We start from the raw sequence: 22,704 nt of genomic DNA, 5'->3' as shown, positions 1-22,704 counted from the left end.
AATCCGTGTGTTCAGAGATGTCTGGCTATCAGTTTTCAGAAATTTATTTTAAAAAAGGGAAGCATGGGTGTTTCAATTGCTTTATGGCATATCCTAGTTGACAATTTAGTGTGCCAGACATCTGGGAATGCATATGGGATACATATTCGTGGTAAAGAATTTGTGTGGCCGTCAGTAATTGCCACGGCCAGCTGTCCCGAGTAGCTATACGTACAGACAGCAAGCATCCTGGAGAACAGCACAACAGTAATAGAACATGGCAATCAGAAGGCAGCCAGAGATTTTCTAGAAGCAGGGCACCCATCCATGGATTCCATCAATAAACACATTGATCAGGATCCAATCTGCAACACCAACAACCGGACCCAGCGGCAATGAAACTAAATCAATTCCAACCGCCACAGGACAGTAGGCTTCACAAGAGGCTCTGCAACCCTGAGGATGTTACCCAGAACTGTGAGGATCCCACGTCCCAGCTCCGCACAACATTCTAACAACATCTCCATGAAGCACACGAGCTTCGCATCTTTCTGCTCCAAAGCACTCCGATTTTTCACAGCAGAGAATTGTACACTGAACCCCCGCGTGCACGGTGAGTATGCCAAACCCAACACGATCAATAATGGCAGTGAGAGCGAGGGCAACAATTTCCATTGTCATGTGGACAGCCACAAACACTCTCTTTGAAAGGTACCTTTAAATATGAAAGTCTGGACAGCAATATAATCGGGGAACCAAGTAGCCTGCGCTGGGTAGTCATATTTCAGACAATTTCCTTGGTTCACCGTTTTCACTGAAAGTGAATGGAGATTATTATTTCATTGCTGATATGAAACCAGATTCTGCAATTTATCTGCTCGCTGTTTTTGTTGTTGCAGTGGCGAAAAGGTTGGCAATCGTGATGAGAATTTTTTTTGTATTTCTCTCATTTCCTTCATTACTGTCTTAGTAAAGGGGGCTGGTGATTGGTCCTCTCGATCAGATGGAGTCATCAGCGCATTGTTGACCCAATTTCACCACGAGTGCAATTGGTAAACTTAATTTTTCATGGGTTATTGCTGTTCTGTTTTGTTTTATGTTTGTTGAGCACTTCCTAAATCTCCAGTATGTCCTGAATTGCCTCGCTGCCTTTTCTCTGAGCAGTTCATGACGTAATCGGCTTGCACTGCATCAAAGGCAGCATGCATGCTTCGGTGTGTCTGGCAAAGGTCCATCCTTTCTGTTTTGCTTCTGTTCCACATGAAGAGCTGCCAGTTTCTGGATTCGTTGGAGAGCTGAGGGGGGTAACATTATCCATGCGGTATTATTCTTCAGCCAAACTCTTTGATGGCAATGTTGGGAAGGTGTCAAACGAATGGACATTGGCAGCAAAAGTCCGGAAAGTCCTTCATCGCTGGATCAGCTCGTCCCATCCACCCTCCAGAAATACAGGCAAACGCGCTGACTGCGTAACAAACAGAGTGCATTCTATTTGCAAATGATCCATTAAAACTGGTGACAGCTCCTGGAGCACATCAAACTTGCCAAGCGTGGAAAGCGACCCTACTTTCGAACCTGTCCCTGCTGAACAGATAACCGAAATTAATTGAACCATATTTGCCAAAATGTGTTCCTTATCTCTCCGAACCCTTCCCTTCTATATACTCATTCGGAAGCCATTGAATTTGCCTTAAATGTGGCAAATCATTCTGCAAACACAAAAAATGTCCGTGGGAACTCGTTGAGTTTCTGCAAGACACCATGAACAAACTTTAGGCCAAAGTTGGAAACTGTGACGAGAATAGATGGTTCTCTGATTAATCTCTGTCTTTTATTGGTAACCATCGCTTTCATTGCAACCATCAGGAAAGAACATTTCTTTCGCCAGGAAAAGAAATGAATCTGTCACTAATCTTCGTTTGCTTCAGGTCCAAGAATACTCAGATCAATAGCTCCCTTGCTTACCTCTGCTGGTCATGTTCGCAAAGGGATCTAGCAAATTGCCAAGTGTGACTTTTCCTTTCAATAAATAATTTTGACTCAGTTTGGCTGAAAATATATTTTCCTAACTTTGTGCTTTTGTTCTTTTGCAATTTCATCTCACACCTTACAAATGACAGCAAAGGTATGAAAAGAGATGGAAGCATTTAGCTCATCCAGTCAACGACAGCTTTCAATGAGATCACGGCTGATTTGGTCAATGCTCAAGGCAAGTCAGCGGTCTGTAGTCATGGCTGAGTGGTTAAGGCGATGAATTATAAATCCATTGGGGTTCCCCCACGTAGGTTCGAATCCTGCTGACATACGTTATGAATGCTTTCCTGCTGGTACAATATACGCTCAAAGTTCGGAAAACCAGGCTGGTAATTTGATTAGACTTGGGAAACTCGAGTTCTTCATCAGAAATGTTCCATATTTAAAACATTATCTCTGTTTCTCTTTCCAGATACACTGCTCGACACATCGGGTTTCTGCAATTGTTATTGAACGTCCTGAGCAGAAGTGCTGCTTTTCATTAGATTCCTTTAATCCCTGTCCTCTGTTCTCTGACTCGGGTCAGTGGCAACACTCCCTCCTGCTCGTCAAAGTGCTCATTCCACACCGCTCCCTCTCCCATCATGACAAACAACCGCAGGAAATTTTCACTGAAACATCTTTGTTCCAAAGTGAAATTCAGCAGCCTCGGAAATCTCTCCAGCAAACGGGACTTCTCATCCCTGGACATGGTGCAAGCCAGACGATTGTGAAGAGATACTGTGAAAAGATTGTCAGTTGGCAGTTGGAAAAATTTTTAAGAAGCAAATCATATAATTTAGGCTCCAGCTTTGGAAATCTTGAGAAACCCTTTGGGAAATGGAATCAGAGGAGGATGAAGAAGTGTGAACTGTCGGACCGAGTAGAGGACGGGACATTGACTCTGATGTTCTCGGGACAGGAACTGATTTGAGACATTGAAAGAATTCTCGCTCATGTTCGTGAGGAATGCAAACTTCATCTGGACTCTGGGACAACGAAAAACTCTGGAACACTCAAGACAAAATCCAAATCGTCAAATACTGTGTCAGGAGGGCTTCCTGACACAGTATGTAGACATGCCTTCATGGGACGAAGCCACTTTCGATTTAGTACTGGGTAATCAGCCTGGCCAGGTTTTAGATTCGGAAGTAGGTGAGCACTTTGGAGACAGCGATCACAATTCTCTCAGGTTTACTTTCGTGATTGAAAGGGATAGGTGTACTCCACGGAGCAAGAGTTTCAGCTGGTGGAAGGTAAATTGCGATGCAATGAGGTAAGATTTAGGAAGCGTACAATGGGGTAGGAAACTGCAGGGGGTGAGCACATTAAAATGTGGAGCTTTTTCAAGGAAAAGCTCCTGTGTGTCCTAGATAAGTATGTTCCGGTCAGGCAAGGAGGAAGGTATAGAACGCGTGAGCCGTGATTTACTAAGGAAGTGGAATCCCTGGTGAAGAAGAAGAAGAACTCTTATATTTGGACAAAATGTGAAAACTCAGTTAGAGCGCTCGAGGGTTCCAACGATATCAGGAAAGATCTAAAAAGAGAGGTGAGATGAGCCAGGAGGAGACATGAGAAGTTGTTGGCAGATAGTATCAGGGTTAACCCTAAGGCTTTCCATAGGTATGTCTGGAAAAAAAGAATGACGAGAGTTAAATTTGGGACAATCAAGGATAACAGTGGGAAGTTGCGTGTGGAGTCAGAGGAGATAGGGGAAGCGCTAAATAAATATTTTTCGACAGTGTTCGCTATAGAAAATGAAAATGTTGGCGAGGAATATATTGAGGTACTTGCGTCTAGAGTTTCACAAGCATTAGGCGATAGAAATGCTGTAGAGTGTGATAACAGACAAGTCCCCTGGGGCGTATGGAATCTGTCCTAGTATCCTCTGGGAAGCAAGGGAAGAGATTGATGAGCCTTTGGCATCGATCGTCAAATCATCGTTGTGTACAGGAATAGTGCCTGTGGAATGGAGCATAGCATATGTTGTTCCCGTGTTCAAAAAGTGTCGTAGAGACAACCCTGTTAATTCCCGACCTGTGAGTCTCACTGCAGTTGTCAGTAACGTGTTGGAAAAGGTTATTATAGATAGGCTTTATGACCATCTAGAAAAGAATAATCTGATCAGGGACAGTCAGCACGGTTTTTTTTTTATGGGCATGCCTTGCCAACGAAACGTATTGACTTTTTTGACAAAGTCACCAAACAGGGAGATGACAGTAAACCGGTTGATATGGTGTATATGGGTTTCAGCAAGTTGTTCGATAAGGCTCCCCCCAATAGGCTATTATAAAAAATGCAGTGGAATGGAATTGTGGGAGAGATGGCAGCTTTGATCAGTAATTGGCTTGCCAATAGAAAACAGTGTTATAGTTGATGGAACATGTTCTTCTTGGTGTCCAGGTACTGGCGACGTACCACAAGGGTCGGGGTTAGGTCCACTGCTGTTACAAGAGATCTAACCTTGCCAATCAGTCTCCCATGGGGAACATTGTTGAACGCCTTACTGAAGTCCATACAGATCACATTTACTGCTCTGCCCTCATCAATCTTCCTTGTTACTTCTTAAAAAAATTCAATCAAATTTGTGAGACATGATTTCCCACGCACAAAGCCATGTTAACGATCCCGAATCAGTCCTTGCCTTTCCAAATACATGTACATTCTGTTCCTCAGGATTCCCTCCAACAATTGGAGTATTCTTGGCAGATGCTGTTTCATGTAGGGATTGCGAGGTCATATATTTTGTGGGGAAGAATCAAAAGACATGCTACCATTAAAATCGATAAAAACGCAAAAGATGTGCAGTGCAGAAGAGTCACAGTGTTCTTATATATGAAACGAACAAAGGTTAATCACATATTTATTTCTTGCTGGCAAAAGAAAACCTTTTCTGATGCTCACAATTAAAGAGACTGTTTCCAAGAAAATAGGTATATTAAGTCACCAGTAGAGTAATCAATTACCCAGATAGCCCTCGTGATGTTTTATGGGACATGTGGGATTTCTTTGATTATGGTTCTCCAAACGTTTTTACAATGGCACCGAGAGTTTTAGATGGGAAGTTAAGATCACGCATGACTATTGCCATTTTTGTCACTCACACGCAATGTTTTTTCCTTGTACGATTTATTTCGCTTTGTGGTTACTGCGAGTGGGCTTGTAAATTACACATGCTTGTGAGTTCATTCCTCACTGTTCCTCAACTCCAGCCAAACAGACTTTACATCCTTATTTCCTGAATCGAGGTAATTTCTAACCGTTGCATAAATGTCATTAAAACTTCGGTATTTCACACGCCTTTGTCTATCATCTTACAATATTAATTGATCCTTTGCTGTATTGCAGTTGCGCATAAGAGAAAAATACAATCGAGAATGATGGACCTCGGCTTCACACACCCGTTATTGAAGCGAAAATGCAAATTACTGCCCATAATACGATCGTGGAAGCATGTTCCGAACCCTCAGGAAACACAGAATAAGTGCAGTGCCACAGGGCATGTCAGGGACAGCACCAGAAAGACCACAGAAATGCTTCTATGAGCTCCTATTTTGGATGTAGTTCTCAATGAGCAATAGAGTGTCACATGTGTTCCATCAGGAGTTACCTCACACAAGGAAGTGACCAGTGCTGCAGACGGTCATATCATCCGAGTTCCAAGCCCTGGAATCAGAGACATTCAACATTCTGTGCATAACTGCAAGGAACAGCTGTCCGAGGCGTTTACAGTCCAGGTGAAATTATGAATGCAGCTCTCTAGTTGTCAGCCTCTTTCTCCTTTGTCGTGTTTCGTGCAGTCCCTGCGTGGAATATCGTCAACCACGTTTGACCTGCACATGATGCGGATTGGGCCTTGTTTTCTCGTGAGTTGTCTGAGTGAGGCTCTCGGTTTCTGTGCTGTCATAAGTCCGAATGTTCGGAGGAGTCTGGATATCGTTTTCCAGAATTTGTTTTTAATACAGGGAAGCATGATTTAAAAATTACCTCAAATCATATCCTCGCTGCGAACTTTGTGTGCCATGCATCTGCGAATGAAGGTGTGTGGATATTGGTTCTTGGCAAATAATTTGTGTGGGCGTCAGTCCAGCAGTCCCTAGTAGCAATACATACAAACGGCAAGGGCCACACATTCGACTAGAATAGCATAATAATAGGACAAGGAAAGCAGAAGACAGCCAGACAATTCCTGGAAGTAGGGCACTCATCCACGGATTCCATCTGTTGGACCCAATCTGCAATCCCAACAAACGGAAGCAGCGGGAATGAAACCAAATGAATTCGTACCAAAACATGAGAGCAGCGCTTCACAGGAACCTCTGCAGCGCTGAGAATGTCACCCAGACAGGCGAGGAAAAGTCTGCAAACCATCTTCCTCGCGTCACCGAACTTTTCAACAAGATCTCCAGAAGCATCCGAACCTCACATCTTTCTGCTCCAAAACACTCCGCTTTTCCACAACAGAGAATTGCATACTCAACTACCGCGTGTAAGATGAGAATACCAGCCCCTACACTACCAAGGGCGGCAGTAAGAACGAGGGGAAACAGCTGCCACTGTCATTCCACAGCTATAGACGCTCTCTTTGAAAGGTACATTTTCGTATGAATGTCGGGGCAGCAGTAGAATATGGGAACTAAACACAGCCTGCGCTGTGTGTTCATATTCTGGACAATGTGAGTTGGTCACAGCTTTCCCTGAAAGTGAGTGGACGTCGTTATTTCACCGCTGTTGTGAAACCAGATCCTGCACTGAATCTGCTCCCTCGTTTTTTGTTGTTGTGGCGAAAAGGTGGGCAATCACAACGTAAAACCTTGTTATATTTCTCTCATTTCCTTAGTTACTGTTCTAGTGAGGGAGGCTGGAGATTGGCTCGCTCAAGCAGATGGAGGCACCAGCACATTTTTGACCTAATTTAATCGAGAATATAATTGGTAATATTCACTTTGCATGGTACATTTTTCTGTTATGTTTTATGTTACTTGTTTAAATGTACATTTTCATATGAATGTCAGGGCAGCAGTAGAATATGGGAACTAAACAGCCTGCGCTGTGTATTCATCTTCTGGACAATGGGTTGTTCACAGCTTTCCCTGAAAGTGAGTGGACGTCGTTATTTCACCGCTGTTGTGAAGCCAGATCCTGCACTGAATCTGCTCCCTCGTTTTTTGTTGTTGTGGCTACAAGGTGGGCAACTGCAACGTGAAACTTTGTTATATTTCTCTCATGTCCTTCATTACTGTCCTGGTGAGGGAGGATGGAGATTAGCTCTCTCGATCAGATGGTGGCACCAGCGCATTGTTGACCTAATTTAATCGAGAATATAATTGGTAATATTCACTTTGCATGGTACATTTTTCTGTTTTGTTTTATGTTTCCTGAGCACTTTCTGTTACTTGGCAATGCAGTAAACCTCCAGAATGTCGGGAAGCTCCGCTTGGAATTGCTTCGGTGCTATTTGTGTGAACAGTTCTTGACATACACGTCTTGCACTGCCTCACAGACAGAAGTAATGAGTTTGTGTGTCAGATAATGACTCTGCCTTTTGAGTTTTGCACCAGGTCCACGTTACGAGCTGTCAGGTTTTGTATTCACTGGGGAGTTGAGGGGATAACACGATTTGGGCTTTGTGAGTTTTTTTTTAGTCATCGAAATTATTTGATGGAGAACTTGGGAATGTATCAAGGAGAATGGTCATTGTCTGTAAATGTCTGGAAAACATTCCTCTCTGTGTAATTTCAAAACATTCGGCCTCAAGAAAAAATAAAATTCAAACACGCTGACTTAGTAACAAACAGCATGCGTTTTTGCAAGTGGTCGATTCAAACTGTTTTCTGATACTGGAGTGTCACACAATTGCCGAGCACGGAAGCAAACCTTCCTATCCAACTTGCACCTGCTGAACAGATGACAGTAACTAATCTAAACATATTTGCCAATATTTGTCCCTTATCTCTCCGAACACTTCCTGTCTGTATACCCATTTAGATGCCTTTGGAGTGTTGTGAGTGTACCAATCTCTGCCACTAAATTTGGCAATTTATTCGACATGCACACAAATGTCTGTATTAAAAACAAGTGTTGCTCACATCCCTTTCAAATTGTACTGCCCTCACATTAAACCTATGCTATCTCGCTTTAAACTCACGTGACTTCTGAAAAAGTGTAGATTTACTATGTTCTCTGCTCGTCTACCTCATGATTTTGTAAACTTTTCCAAGGACATCCCTCAGGCCTGAAGCTCCGGGGAAAACTGTCGAAGAATATTCAGCTTCTCACTAATATCCACACCGTGCAAACCTTTCAAATCGTTGTAAATATATTTTTTTTAAATTATGCGAAGGTATTCAAAGAAAGTGCCAGGGGAAATTGCCTGAAGTGAAGCCATGCTGAAACATTAGCCTTGACAGGTTTCGCGCTTAGTTATCGTCAGGCAGCGTCGCTGAGTGGTTTAATGTAGGTAAAAACAATGAATGCAGATGCTGGTGACCAGATTCAGGATTAGTGGTGCTGAAGAGCGCAGCAGTTCAGGCAGCATTCGAGGAGCAGTAAAATCAACGTTTCGGGCGAAACCCTGTATGCCTGATGAAGGGCTTTTGCCTGAAACGTCGAATTTACTGCTCCTCGGATGCTGCCTGAACTGCTGTGCTCTTCCAGCACCACTAATCCAGAGAGGTTTCATGTGCTGGGTTTAGGGTCCAGTCTCTATTGCGTCGTGGGTTTGAAACCCAACTTTGCAATAGAACAACAGCAGGCAACTTTTTATGACAGAACTACACAGGTCCTGATATTGGTTTATGCGTATGTTTGTTAATCCTCGGGTCTCTCACCCTCTCTGCGATAAACACGGGAACATGAGCAACTGATTCTTAAAATAATGAGAATTACTGCTGTCCACATCCTCTCGAGCACTGTGCGTTTGGATGTGTACACGCACAATTTTGCTGCCAGTTGCTGTGTCTCAAATGGTCAGAGCGTTTGGCTGAAATGTTGGTTCTTCTAACCCAAAAAGAGCACGGAGTTGTACATCTCGATGATTCTATGACTCTAAGTATTGAGACCGACCATCTTCTGACAATACAACCACGAGAAGCCATCCATGATTGACCCTGAGTCCGCAGTGAGTGAAACGGTCACGTGCAGCAGAATGTGACCCCACTCTCTGCAAGCCCCCGCTGCCAACAGAAAGGGGCCACTGCCGTTTCAATCAGCGGCTTCCTGCCCAGACCTGGGACACAACTCATGGAAACTCCTTCCTCAGGAACGGCTGTTACCGTGTGAAAGGGTAAAAAATTCGAATTCAAATTGGAAATGGTTTCAGAAGATTGTTCCTGTTTTTAAAACATTTTATAATCAGAATTCCTCGAATATTAGAAGTGGTAAACTTTGTAGGCAGGTAGAACAAAGAAAGTGTTGATTGTGAGGACTCTGTCTCTTCAGCAGATGAGATTCCCTACATTTTAATCAGAAATGATTTGGTTTCCTGAGGTATTTTCCCGATTGATTTGCAGTCTGCCAGAGTGTCTGGGAATCACTTCGGCGACCTAAGGATCAGGGTCAAAATATGAAAATATTAACAGAGAATCGTAAATCCCGGGGCAAGGCCTAAATGGATTGTAATGGTCTGAAGGAATAAATCTGAGAATTGAAAGACTTGAATAATGTTATTTGCAATGGGGAGGAATGAACGAGATTTTTGAAAATTGCCGTGTCAGCTGAATTAAACTCAGTATGCAATGATAAATTAACCAACACCAATCCTGTCCTGGCTCGCTCAGTCGGTTGAGCTTGAAACCATTAATCTCAATGGTGTGGGGTCGAGACCCACGCAGGGCGCTGTTGTTTGTTAATAGGTTTGCCTCTCTCCATTAATGTTGCAAGAGCGAATTCGCTCGCTGAGGCAGGTTTTGTTGACACATGTTTCCTCCGTTTTTGATCATCTCTTGGTTTCTGAGTGAAACCTGTCTCCACTGTACTGCAGGTGTAAGAGACAAGGTTATCAGTTCAGCTGAATATGCTTTAAACGATGTCCCTTCCAAAAAGTGAGGCACCATTCCAAACGTGCCCCAACCAAAATGTCCAGAGACGTCGAATGCGAATGGCCACATGACAGTGACAGCTGCATGTCAAATGGTGCTGCAATAGAATTAACTGAATGAGAATGCTCTGATGGAAACCGAATGGAACTCTCTCTGAAATTTTCACAATTCACTGGGTAAATGATGCTGTTGTGTACCCCTATGGGTTTACGGGTCAGTAACACGGGTGGGGGTGATGCAGGATAACGAGGTTTCCGTGTGGGTCCGAAGTGATTTGTTCGAACAGGGAATTAAAATGTCCACAGAGCAGACATAGCTGATTGGTCCATGATCACACTTCTCCCTTCTGTTTCAGTACCAAGAAAAGAAATTGCGGGAAAATCTCAGTAGGTCTGGTAGAATCTTGGAATGGAAAACCGAGTTAAGTCTTCAAGACCAGTGACACTTATTTCTCCATGTCCATCTCCATCTAACTTTTTATGTAATATCTCCTGACTCTCAACTTTATACTCAGTTTCTCTTTTATTACTCCGTCTCCAAACATTCTCCCAGTCTCAAAATTTAATAGCAGAACTAATTCATCTCTCACCTCGCCGAGTTATGAGAGGGGGACTTCGAAATGCACGATTAACTCTGTTTCTATTTCCTTAGATACTGGATGGCCAGAGACCAGAAGGCATTGGAGGACAGTTAGAGCTTTCAGCCCATCTGTTCTGCTGCCATTCGATCATGACTCATATCGTTCCCAAACCAATTTTCAGCCTTCTATCTGTGACACTTAGCTCCCCTGAATTTAGGATCCAGTCTTTTTCCCAGAGTGCGAATGAAACCGAACCAACCGTCTCCACATCTGCTGGCAGCTGTTACACCGTATCTGTGTGTGATCGAGCTCAACTTCAGTCCCACACAGCAAACACGTCTGTTCTGAGCAATGCAATCCCCCCTGCATGACAGATCGATCGGGTCTCTGACCCCACGGTTTTTCTGCGAGGCAGTGGTTAGCTCCTTCACTACCCACGGCAAGGACCGGTGCTTCAAAATGTGGGGACAAAGAACGATAGGCACAAGAGTTTGTACAGGTTCGGTCGAAAGGGTTATTGTCAACATCAGTGGAGTCCCTGTTTCAGAGTCTGGGTTTGAATCGCCCTGGCCTGGATAAAATTCCAAGTCAGGAAACGAAGATTTATGTTTCCTCTTCTTGTGGCTAATCTGAATGGAAACCATTTTCTGCTTCCACAGAGAGCACAGACCCGGCTCTGACAGAAGGAATCCAGTGATTGATTGCATCCAACTCGAATCATAGAGTAATAGAGATGTACTGCAGGGAAACAGACCCTTCGTTCAAACCTGCCCATGCTGACCGGAAATCCTAACCCAATTTGGTCCCTCTTGCCAGCACACGGCCCATATCCCTCCAAACTCTTCCTATTTATATACCATTTCAAATGCCTCTTGAATGTTGCAATTGTACGAGCCTCCACCACATCATCTGGTAGCCATGGCAGCACATACACGAATAAATTGTCACTGCAAATCCCCTCTAAGGATCTCGCCTTTCTGAGCTGAAATTATCTCGCTGTTCATTCAATGTCGCTATGTCTAATTCTTGGAACTCCCTCCGAATCGACATCATGGCTGTATCACTGTGTTGAGCACTTCGAGGACAAAGCAAAGTAACTTGCCATCTCAATCTCTTGAGTAATTATGGTTGGGCAGTGAAGCCTATCCCAAAGAGTGACGTGCATTCTCCAGAATTTCGTTTGAAAAAGCTGCAGTCTCCAAGTGGACACCCGAAAGTGGTCCGGAACAAGTGTAAAGTTTCGAAGGGAAAGTAGGATAAACTGAAAGTCAATGATGACTGGGATGAATGAGGCAGAAAGTGAGTGAGGGGCTGTTGGTACAAGGATCAATGTCAGTGCTAATGGTTTAGCCCTTACTGCCAACTGTTAACACCGACTCACACACCAGTCCTGGTGAATTCACCACAATTACCCTGGTCTCTTGGTATGAGTTTCCCTCTGTGCATATTCACGCAGTAAATCGGCCCCGAGAGGATGAACGCATACTATTTACCCTGTCAGGTTGAAGAGGTGAAGGCATCAGCTTGAAATCAAAGCAAGAAGAGATTGCCTCTTCCTGTACATTTTCAGTGGAGAGTCACCAGCTGTGAACTTCTTTCCTGCACAAGCGGACATTGATACAAATTCTCATCGAGCAGCTTTATTACAGAAAGGTGGTCCGATTAACTGTGATCAAATACTTCATTAAATGCCCTTATTAATTTGAAGGACAGTGTCTGTGGTTTCGTCAGTTAAAGCATATGGTAATAACCAGGCGTTAATGGTGTCAAATGCTGTCAAATGTTCTGTACATTGAAAGTTCATTGTTTAAACTTCTTGTAAAAGCCGTATTGTTTATCCAACATCGCGAAAGTGACAGCTCAGCATGCTTCTTGTATTTGAGCTCAGACCGTTGTAATTTCGTGCTCCCGAGCCCGACCGCCTGATGTGGACCCATTAATCTATGTTCTATCCTGCTAATTCAACGCAGAGTTCTTTTTACTCTGTTCGACAAGGATTTGTCTATCTCTTCTACTATTATTCTCCGTCCGTCTTTTCAAGTTTTTTGGGAATAATGAAGAGACGCAGGAGAGACTGCAGACTTGCAGGACAATGTTGTAATAATAACGCATCCAATGAGATAATTGCTCTCATTGTCTGCTGTCACCATTCATTGATTTTAGGCAAACGGCAATGGCATCATAGAAATCCTTTAATTGGAGTGAAACTGCCTTTTTTTCTGGTCTATTATGAATACTATTTAGATTTGTAAAAGATTATAACGTTTTGAATGAACAAATGTCACCTTATCTCAGACCTAAGTAACACAGACATTACTTAGAGACTATGAGCCCAGTTCTACACACTCTGGACGGGGAGGGGGGGGGGGGGCGGAGAAAGCCACGGAACAGCCTTCTATTTTAACACTTTTCCAAGAGTAGAAAAGAAAAATGAGGGATATTGACAGACAGAGAGTGGAAGAATGTAGAAGAGAGTGAGATGGTACAGAGAGACAAAGGGAGACAAACAGAAATTCTCCATTCACCATGGCTGCTCATCGACATAAAGGAGAAGAACAAGGTAATGAATGCCAGCCTTTCACCAACTCAGGGCAACAGCAACAGCATTACAGCCGTAAAGGAATATTGCATTTTTACAGATGACGTCTGTCAGCTAATGAGAGATTCTGGTAAGTATGCTGTTTCGCGATGTGAAATTGACAATTACCCAGGCAATAAAACAATAAAAAGCATAAGTAGCCTGAATCTCTGATAGAAAACATTAAATCTCTTTGTCTCCACAGATGCTGTCAGGCCTGCAGAGTTTCTCTGTCAATTCCTGTTGTTGATTCAGATTTCCAGGAGTCGTATTTCTTTGTTTTATGCTAGTCTGAATCCTGTTTGTGACAATACTCGATTAATTGCCAGTTCCATGCAACATTCCCTGCTTTGGGAAGGTTGTCAACAACATAAACGGTCAGAGGAAATCCTCCATTGCTACAGCAGTGAGAGCACTGTGTCCTTGACAGTAGACTTCCACGGAAAGTGAAATATGGCGCTGTAAGTTTTCTCAATGAATCCACTTTTACTTTTTTCATTTGTGATTATTTTAGCTGCACATCACTTTCTTTCTTTCTTCCATTTCTGTCAGCTTGGAAAAGGCCTTTCCGCTTATCTGCAGTGCGGGTTATTGGACATTCATCTTTTCGAGTCCAGGAGCTACTATTTCTTGGAGGACCTTCTGCACTGCATCTCGGGTGGGGTGGGTGCGAGGCTGTACCACTATATTCACCTATCTATAGATATCGGAGAAGTGTCTATCTATTCCACACCACCAGGCTTCCTCATCGCTCTTCTGAATCTTGGTTATTATTAACCTTGCCATGGCATGTCCTTCCTTGATAACAGGAAAGCGATATCCCGTGTCAGGTGTACCTGTAGCCGTGGTGGATACTACTAAGTGCCAGTAACTGGGTACACAAGGATCTCTGCGTAAATATTTATTGACTTATTTATAGTCGTCCTGGTTACCAAACGGGCATGGGTGGCATGTAAATGTCAACTCAACATCCTTGGTTATGATTACCGTCTGCGGTTGTATCCCAGACACCCCTGCCTTCACGACTCGTCCTGCCATGCAGCCCCATATTTCTATGAGTCTTCTAATCACTACTTAAACTTATTTGGATCCGGTGTTGTCCGATGTCTCCTCAAGGTCAGCTACACGTTTGCAATGGCTGGCGTGTATCAACGTGGCTCTTTCGGCGATCTTAACAGCTGTCTGTGTTGTAGGGAGCCCTTGGAACGGTCCCAGCCAGCTCTTCGCCTTCATGTTTTTGCTCCTGAAGTCTTTCACCACTATCCAGTCTTCAGGTTCTAGATTGTGCATCTTCCCTTCTGCTGATTGGGGTAGTGCTGCCCTTCTTTTGATTCTGCATTTGAGACAGAAGTGTGGAGAGTTTTATACCGTAACAGAACATCTCGTCCTCACAGTGGTCTGTTATCTGTCTTACAATCGGTCTTGGGCCAATTCCTGTATTGGGCCACCTTCCAAACAAAATCTCAAACGTCCTAAGATTTACTCTTCCTCTCCTTCATATACATTAGCACAATTGGAAAGGCCTTTGTCCATGTCACCTCTAGTTCCTCACAACATTTTGCCAATTTATTTTTAAGGGTAATTTTCTCTCTTTCCACTGCCCCACCGCTCGCTGGGTGATAGGCAAAATGTTGCCTCACCTTTATTCCCAAGTAATCACTGATCTGCTGTAGGGCAATATTTATAAATGGCTTTTCATTGTCTCTGCTTAGCCTTTCAGGGATGCCCCATCTCGGAATTATTTCATTTAGCAAAGCCTTGGCTACCGCACTGGCATCCTGTTTAGACGTGGGAGCACTTCCACCCCTTGGGAAAACATCAACTATTACCAGACAATGCCTTTTCCCTTCGCTGTGTGTTAGCTCAATAAAATCCATCTGTAAATGTTCAAAGGGTCCTTGGGATTGGGGGTGTTCTGCCTGATTCATTTGTATTCCCATCCCCACATTATTAGTGGCATAGATAACAGATTATTCACATTTTTATTCTGAATAATGAGCAAATCCCTTTCTGTACCAGCGTGCTGAAATATTGTCGTCCATCCCCACTTTTGACACATGGTCCTTACCGTGTGTTACTTTGGCATAGAAAGGGAATAAAGATCGTGGTAGACAGGGTTTACCATTGGGGCCACACTACACCAATTCCCTCATTCTGCACTCTGCCCTTGCCCATTCCCGCTTACTCCTTCGATGTGGCCTGCGACTGTAACTCCCATAAGTCTGTTTTGGATTACAAATATTTGACATACACATGTCAAACTGATCACTTAGCGGCTGATTGGCTGCCGTCCTTGCCGCTGAGTGTACATTTTCATTGCCTTGAGAAATTGAATCATAATTTTTCCTGTGGGCTTCACATGGACACACAGTGATTGATTTAGGCAATCGGACTGCTTTCAGGAGGTCAGAGATCTGGCCATGTTATGTGATTGGCTTTCCAGTGGAGGTCAAGAAGCCCTTGTATTTCCACAAGGATCCAAAACTATGTACAACCCCGAATGCATATCTGCTGTCGATGTAAATGTTCACTGTTCTGCCTTCGGCCAATTTACATGCCTCAATCAAGGCAATCAGCTCTGCTGCTTGCGCTGACAGATGAGAAGGAAGTGATCCCTCTTTGGCAACCTTGTGGGTAGTTGCTACAACATACCAGACACTGGCCTTTCTCTTTGCTTCTGAATGCTGACCTGTCCACAATAAAACGCGGTATCCAGATTCTAAATTGGTGAATCCTACACGTCTGGTCTCGGGCTTCAAACCTAAGAACTTCAACTGTTGTTCCAAAAGTTATAGTTTTGCGAGATTAGATGGCAGAGCATCGCAAGCTTACCTTTCTCACATTGTTTCTCTGTTGATGCTGCGATTAAGCATTCGCTTACATACTGCAGAAGCGCTGATCCCCCAGGTTAAAACAAGAGTCTCCAGACTACTGTGTAGAGCCTCTTTAATTATGCTGGGGACTCACAGTAATCTTGAAAATGTCACGAGAAAGTATACTATTGGCCTTTGAATCGAAAAGTGAACCAGAATTGACTGTCGGTGTGTAACGGTACACAAAACAAGGCATTTGCTAAATTCACAATAGAGAGCCATTTACATCCGGTGGAATTTGAGCCAATATAATATAGGGGTTGGGAACATTTCGGGTGTGCGGAACAACAGCGTTATTGATAACCTGCAGGTCATGAACAAACCTCCATTCCCCCGATTCACCTGGAATGTTTGCCTTTTTGAACGAAAAAAATGGGTGATCTCACCAGTGATTATTAAGGGGGGTTATCACTCCGGCCTATAAGAGAGATTCAAAGACTGGGGTAATTCCTTGCACAGCCTCGGGTTTTAACGACTCTTTTGCTTTGCAAGGACGATACTCAGACTTCGGGGTTATTCTTAAGGGTTCGTATGAGCCCCATATCGTGTTTGCCTTTTGCCCTGAAATCAGTTGGTACCCTGCTTAATCTTGGGTCCGAGACATCTACCATAGGTAAACGCCAGACGACACTCCTGGTGGGGATTACCTGGACTGCCCTGTCTGCCTGAGTTAGCCAATTTAGTTTCTTCCTATACGTCTTTATAACTGCATTTAGGCAGATACCCACATCGACCCTGAAGATACAATCTTTCGTTTTTTGTGCCTGTGGTACCCATGGTCCCAAATTCTGAGACCTGTCTCTGGATGCCTTCGCCAATGATCCGTGAGGAAAAGAGCCTTCCACATCAAAAAACAGGGTTTGCTTACCGTCACAGATACTTAAAAAAGTTTAAAGTTTAAAGTTTAAAGCACATCTGTGATCATTCCAATAAAATTCGCACAATAACAACTGATCTGGTTTAACCAATCTCCTGAACCAATCCTTCTCTTATGATTTGTCAGGACCATCGCGGTGTATGTGTGTTGTGCAGTGCAGCATATCTCCAGCAAGAAAATCGGTGTTAATGGGATTAACATGGCTACTTGCTTCCTGGGTGAGTGAATCGCTCACAGAACCAATCGCTCTCTGACATGCATCAGTGGTCGTGATTCGTATTTTCCAGCCTGCACTGTTAAATCTTCTTTCTGTATTACCTGCAAGCCCGTCGGGGTACTGCGCAAATCCGACCCCAGTCTCACTATGAGATCCCGAGACATCAGATTTAAAAAATAGAATTCCGATAACAGAAATGAGAATTGGAATGTTTCCCCATTACTGGTTTCGCACAATAGGGGTGCGGTAAATCTCTCTCGTGTCACGACTCCTGATGCACCCATTAAGTTCTGGAAGCTTCCGTTCATCTTTATTTGCGTCGCCTCTCTGAACTGCCTTGATTTATGTCCTGAATATGTTGCCCTTGTATCTTCCAATAAAGTAAGAGGTGCACCTTCCACATATAACATAGATGTAAGCATTGACTTATATGCATCATCGTTGTACTGAAAATATAGTTCACGCTTCGCAAACTCAGTGCTCAGTATAGAGGTGGGACATGTTTCAGTGCCCATAAGGTCAGTAGTAGAGATGAGCATAAGCGAGTATTCGTTGCCTAGCATAAGGCAAAGAGGCATACCTGTAACTTTGGGGCTGCCCACATCCACCTCAACCTTTCTCCATTAGTCACCCTGCTGCCCAGTCTCAGGGCCGATTGAGGCTTTCTGGGCGTGCACTGCGTCATTCAGTGGTCCATTGCTCTGCAAACAAAGTACCCGCCAGATTTACCTCTGTCAACCCTTCTTTTCACGCAGCACCTCCTTCCAACGGCTGGGCGACCATTTGCATCATAGTCAACTGAGCTTTATGTGTTTGCTGTTCCATCTTTAATTTCCGTTTTGCCTTCTCTTGGGCCAGAACGTTTTCATCCATCAAATTCAGGTTTCCCGTGTCCCAGGTAATACATTGGCAAGACGCCTCATGTAATGTGTGCCTGATAGCTTTCACATATTCCCTTTGAAGTACAATTCGCTTCTTCTTCACAATACTTCAAGGTCAGTGGCCTGAAACATTCGAGTTCCTTTCCAGATAAGGAGTTGTTTTTGTTTTCTAATTCCTTGGCTGTTGATATGGTAGTTTGCTGGCCTTGTAAGTCTGCTATTAGTTCGGTTTAAATATGCATAGATTTTCTTTCTACCTGCAACACTTGCACTCTGCAAAGTCAGGCCCTTACTTTTTTGTTTCCCTGTGCTTTTATTGGTTTCAAAAGAAATGTTAATTTTCCATTGCAATGGACATCACATTATTTTCACAGGTCGGTGCAACATCGAGGGCCGAAGTGCCTGTACTGCACTGTAACGTTCTATGTTGTAAGATACATTTCCTGCTGGTTTCCGATGTCTCTCCTCACTGTGGAAACTTCCAGACACATCTTCCAGTGATTTGTCTGCACTTCATTCAATCCAGAAAACTGTAGTTCCTGCTGAGAATGTGATCTCTCGACAATGGAGAGAGGAAAACAGAGTCGGTGACAAAGCTGAGATCACTTAAGTTCTGTCCAGAATCAACAAAAAATAACCCGGTCTTCCAGTGTTCTGTCACTTTAACATTGCATTGTGTACCCCAAGCCATCATACCAGTCTCTGGTCTGCTGCAGTTCTTCTTCAAGGCAAAGCGCAAGCTGGAAGATCGGCAACCCATTTTCTACTGGAAGACCATGCAGATTTCAGGACCCAACATCGATTTCAATCATTTTGGATCCTGTCCGCCCTCTTCCACATTTTTCACCCACCTACACATCCCATCAGTTCCGAAAACGAATCATTGGACTCCAAGCGTTCACTGTCCTTTCTCATCATAGATGGACAAGAGTGCTGATTTTGTTCAGACATTTTGGCATTTCTTCAAAGAACATTTCTTTTTCCGTTGTAATCGCAAGACTGTAGGAACCGTCTGTTTGCAGGAGGAGAAGTTCACAGAAGATGAAAATAATGCCAAGGGCTGGACAATTCCCATTGTGAAGGTAGATAAGCTAAGCTGTGGCTGTGTAACTAAGCACAGAGAAGGCTGAGTGAGAAACTCATTAACATGCACATATTATGAAGAGGATAGATGATGAGGCTTTTCGGGAAGGAATAATAACCAGTGACATAGATGAAAAGCAGGAGAAAAGCGGTTTAGAGGAGATTTAGGAAGAACGCTTTCACCCATAGAGTGTTGTTCATCTGGAATTTCTTATTTGAACGTGTGGTAATGCTCAGTGTTCTGAGGACATTTCAGCAGTATGTAGCCGAACACTTGAAGATCCAGAGCACACGTGGATAAGGACCAGATACTGGAAAGTGTGACGAGGTCAGACTGACGTGAGATGGGTGTCCCGAACGAAATCGTTCTAAGGCAAACTTTTGTGGTGAAAACTGGGTGAGGCCGCGACTCTGTGGTGCAATGGAAAGCGCATTGAATTTCTACGCCTTTCTTAAGACTTCCATTCAAAAGTTGTGGATGCAAATCTCATCAGAGTCGAGTTTTAGTTTATGGTTTGAAAGGTGTTCAGACCCGACTCGGCTGCTCATCTGCAAAACCAATAACATTCATGCAAAACTCCAACTGTCTCGAAATGCAACATTTTCCTCTCAGCGATGAATAGCTTCGATGTCTATTTATGGTAGAGATCGATAAATATGTGTTAGCGACTTGGCAACACGATGATATGGATATGCTGGAAAAAGACATAAAAGTGCTGTGTGAGCTATGATGGTCCAGAATGGCGTGGCGGGGCAGGAGCGGTGTTAAGAATGGCCTACTTCTGCTCCTTTCCGCTTGGGTCTTTTCTGGCCCACGTTTTTAAACAATCACAATGAGAACAATGTGAATCTAAACCAATTAATATTTTCTGTCTCACCTCCACTTCGCTACCCTCCAAGCTGGAATAGATAGCTCCTGTTACAGTTTTAGGTCAGACAGTGGAGGATTCTCACAAGTTCTCTATCAGGCTGAACATCCCTTCACATAGGTTTCAAAGTGGACACATGGAGCAAGCAATTATATGGATGCTGGGGATTCAGGGACAGATTTCTCTTTTGCTGCGCTAGAATTCTGGCCAAGGTAACGAACGTGAATTTCTGACATTTTGAAACTTACTCTGGATTCTTGCGAATTTACTAATTAAACTAAAATTCAATTTGCCCTTGCATAACATGATTAATTTTTCACTATTTATAAATAAAACCATGCCACGTGCCCTTGGATGTAGTAATGCAGAAGATTGTTGACGTTGTGTACAATGTGGATCATTGTGCCGTATGAACATTCCAAAGGATGCTGTTGAAGTACCAGTGAATCGAATTCTCTGATGAATTGATACCGATAGAAGGAAAATCCCAGTAAAGTGGCGACATAACATTGCCCGTGATCAACGCAGGAAGTCACGGTAAACGAACACAGAATTCAATAATGCCTATTTTCACCACATTTTACTATGTCATTTTCCTGAACCTGATGCTCCATAATCGAAAATCCATCATCAGTATAACCTCCTCTGCGCTGTGTTTCATTTCAGATCTTCAGCAAAAAAGGAGTAATTGGTTTGAGGGGCCCAGTGGTAAGATCATTTGCCATTGGTCATCAGTACACGGCAGCTCCAGTGGTGCAATTCGTCAGTTTGATGTAATTGCACGACAGAATGGAAGTGCGTAAGGTGCCAAAGTTGCAAATTCTGTTCTCGCCAGGTGTTGGTTTTACTGATAGTGACCAGAAATGATTGCAACTTCAAGCTGAAGAACAGTTCAAATACCGAATATTACACCGCAATAAAGTTCATTTTGGCCCTAACATTGCACCGACCTGTGATACCAATCTGACTAGTATTTTACCATCATAATCCGCCAGTTTATACAACGACCATTTCATTGACCTGAAAGTTGTTGAGTCTACGAATGTTGAAGGCAAGGCGTTCAGCACCCTTACTACTCACTGGTAAAGGAACCTACCTCGGTATCTATCACCCTCAATTTACATCGATGTGCCCTTGTGCCAAAATTACCATTTGAAGAAAATTGCTTTCACTGTCCACCTCATGGCAACCTCTGGTCATCTTCTATGTCTCTCTAAATTCACCCCTCAAACTTCTTGTCGCTATAAAAAACCGCCTCAAGTCCCTCAACCTTTCTTCGTAAGATCATCTATCCATAGAAGGCAACATCCTAGAAAATGTCCTCTGCACCCTTGCCAATGCTTTCACATCCATCGTATAATGTGGCGACCAGAAATGCATGCAACTCTATAAGTGCGGCCACACCAATTAATTTCTGGAGCTGCAAAGTGATAATTTCGCTCTGAAACTGAATCACTCTCCCAAGAAATAATAACACACCGTACTCCTTGCAAACAAACGTGTCAACGTGGGTGGTAACTTTCCGAGTTTTATATACATGGGCACCGAGATCGCTCTGCACATCTACACTTCCAAGAATATTACAATCAGCCAAGAACTCTTTATTCTTGTTGTTCCGCCGAAGTAAATTATCTCACTTTTCCAAATTAAAATCCATTTGCCACTTCTGAGGTCAGCTCTGCAGATTATCCATGCCCTTCTGTAACCGTCAGCAGATATTCGCACTATTGACAACATCGTCGATCTTAATGTCATCTGCAAATTTACGAATCCATCCTTCCATTCCCTCATCCAGGTCATTTATAAAAATGACAAACAACAGCGGACACAAAAAGTAACCTTGTAGTACACCATCAGTTACTGAACTCCAGGATTATCATTTCCCATGAACTGCTGCACTCTGTCTTCTTTCAGCGAGCCAATTTTTGATCCAAACCGCTTAACCATCCTCAATCCCATGACTCTGTATTTCATGCAACAGCCGACAGTGCCTTACTAAAAACCATATCCACCACATCAACCACTTTACTCTCATCCACCTGTTTGCTCACCTTCTCAAAGACTTCAATGAGGTTTGTGAGGCACAACCTGTTATTCATAAAATCGTACTCACTATCCCGAATCAACTTCTTCCTTTTTTGATGATCATGATTCCTATCTCTCATAATCTGTTCCAAAAAGTTAGCTGCAAGAAAGCTAAGGATCACTGTTCTATAATTACCAGCATTGTATCTACTCCCCTTCGTGAAGAAGGGGACAATACTTGCTAAATTCGGGTCTTCTAGCACTAATGACATAAACACTGACGCAATAAAGCTTATCGTCAAAAGTTCTGCAATCTCCTCCCACGATTAGCAGAGAATCCTCGGATACATCCCATCAAGTCCAGGGGACAAACCTATTTTTAGACTTTCACGAATCGCTAACAACTCCACTTTATGAATGTCAATTTCGTTTATTCTAATAGGTTGCATCTCAATACTCACTTCGACAACATTGTCTTTTTCATTTTTTATATGATAAAAAAATACATTCAGCGTCTGTGCTATCCTTGGACACCGCTGACAACTTCGTACTTGACAGGCCATAATCATATGCTAGACATTCTTTTATTCTTGACCAATCAATTGAAAGCTTCAGGATTCTTCCTGCCAGACAAAGACTTCTCATGCCTCCTCTTCGCTCGAAGTAGCTCTCTCTTTAGGCCCTTCTTGG

The 22,704-nt window shown here is 43.3% G+C and overlaps 1 non-coding gene across 1 annotated transcript; it reads left to right on the top strand.

Annotated features, from left to right (window-relative positions):
* The first annotated feature begins 2,203 nt into the window (after positions 1-2,203).
* trnay-aua lies at positions 2,204-2,286 on the top strand. Its single transcript has one exon. It is a non-coding gene; the product is annotated as a tRNA-Tyr (tRNA).
* The last annotated feature ends 20,418 nt before the right edge of the window (positions 2,287-22,704 follow it).

Source organism: Chiloscyllium plagiosum, chromosome 8 (genome assembly GCF_004010195.1).
Source record: "Chiloscyllium plagiosum isolate BGI_BamShark_2017 chromosome 8, ASM401019v2, whole genome shotgun sequence".
NCBI lineage: Eukaryota > Metazoa > Chordata > Chondrichthyes > Orectolobiformes > Hemiscylliidae > Chiloscyllium > Chiloscyllium plagiosum.
Note: the sequence above shows the minus strand (reverse complement) of the source record. Positions and strands in the feature narration are given on the sequence as shown.